This window comes from Sorex fumeus, unplaced genomic scaffold (genome assembly GCF_029834395.1).
Source record: "Sorex fumeus unplaced genomic scaffold, SorFum_2.1 ptg000146l, whole genome shotgun sequence".
NCBI lineage: Eukaryota > Metazoa > Chordata > Mammalia > Eulipotyphla > Soricidae > Sorex > Sorex fumeus.
The window spans coordinates 2,875,647-2,876,887 of NW_026606203.1; positions in this window are offsets into that span (position 1 = coordinate 2,875,647).

The window sequence follows — 1,241 nt, forward strand, 5'->3', positions numbered from 1 at the left end:
CTTGAATCAGGAGAATTGTTGATTCATTTGTGTGGTAAGTAGGTTCCAGGTTAAAGCTGCTTGTCATCTTTACAAATGCTATTTCATGAGATTTTTTCTTCCTACTATGAGAGTATTTTGATAATAGTCAACTTCTGTTTTTAGATCCTAAGAGGACATAGAAAAATCAAGTATCACATGTCTAATTACACATTTTTGTCATATTTGTGAATTCTGAGTTTTCCTACATTAAAGATATTTTATTGAATTTTGGTGCTCATTTATTAAACATTGAGAAGAACTTTTTCCTGACTGATAAAGATAATTCTAATCTAGGTGTTGAAAGTAAATTTGTAATATTTTATGATCACTTTTTAAATGGTCTTTTGTGTTTCTTGTGTGATAAAGTGAAATCCTATGCTATTTTAACAGGTGTTGTTTGCTGGTTAATATTCAAAGGTATTGATGAGAATAATTTTTTTTGTACTTACGAGTTTCTTTCTGTATTTTACTCATTTAAAACATTTCTTGACTATGAAATACAATCACGTTTATTCCTATTTTCTTTTTGTTATGTAGTTACTGGTAAATCTTTTCTGTTTGATGGACTGGTACAGTGTGCACTCAAAAATCACCTTTTATTCCATTTTTTGGCTAGCATATTTTTCTAAAATAGAATATACTTTTCATATTGTATATGTGGAACAATTTATTAATAACCTTATTGGACTGTTTTATTTGGTTTTGTTTGAAACCACATCCACTGTTATTCAGGGCTTACTCTTGGGTCTGCTCTCAATAAATTACTGTACTATGCTGCTTGCTACAGATCCCAGATTTCATTGATATCTATACACTTCTTTTTCAGTTCTGTGATACATATTTTTCATTATGTTTTCTTTATACTTCCTCCTATGTAAACCATATGAAATGTAAAAATTATATTCATGTATGCATTATTATTCTTAGAGTTATTAGTAACTACATTTTAGAAAAACAACTTAAGTCACAGAGTTTCAATCAAGTTTTCCTTCCAAAAACATTTCTTGGGAAAAACCCAAGTAGTCAATTTATATGACAGTTCATCAAGACACAGAAATTTTCAGCACTTCTCTTGTTTAAAAGTATAGTGATACACAATATCTCTATCTCGCATTATTTTTATTTCTGATAGTTTGACACAAAATATATGTCAAAATCATAGATAAATGTAAGTTATTTAAATACTGTTTTGATTATTTAAAATTACATTATAGAATTAC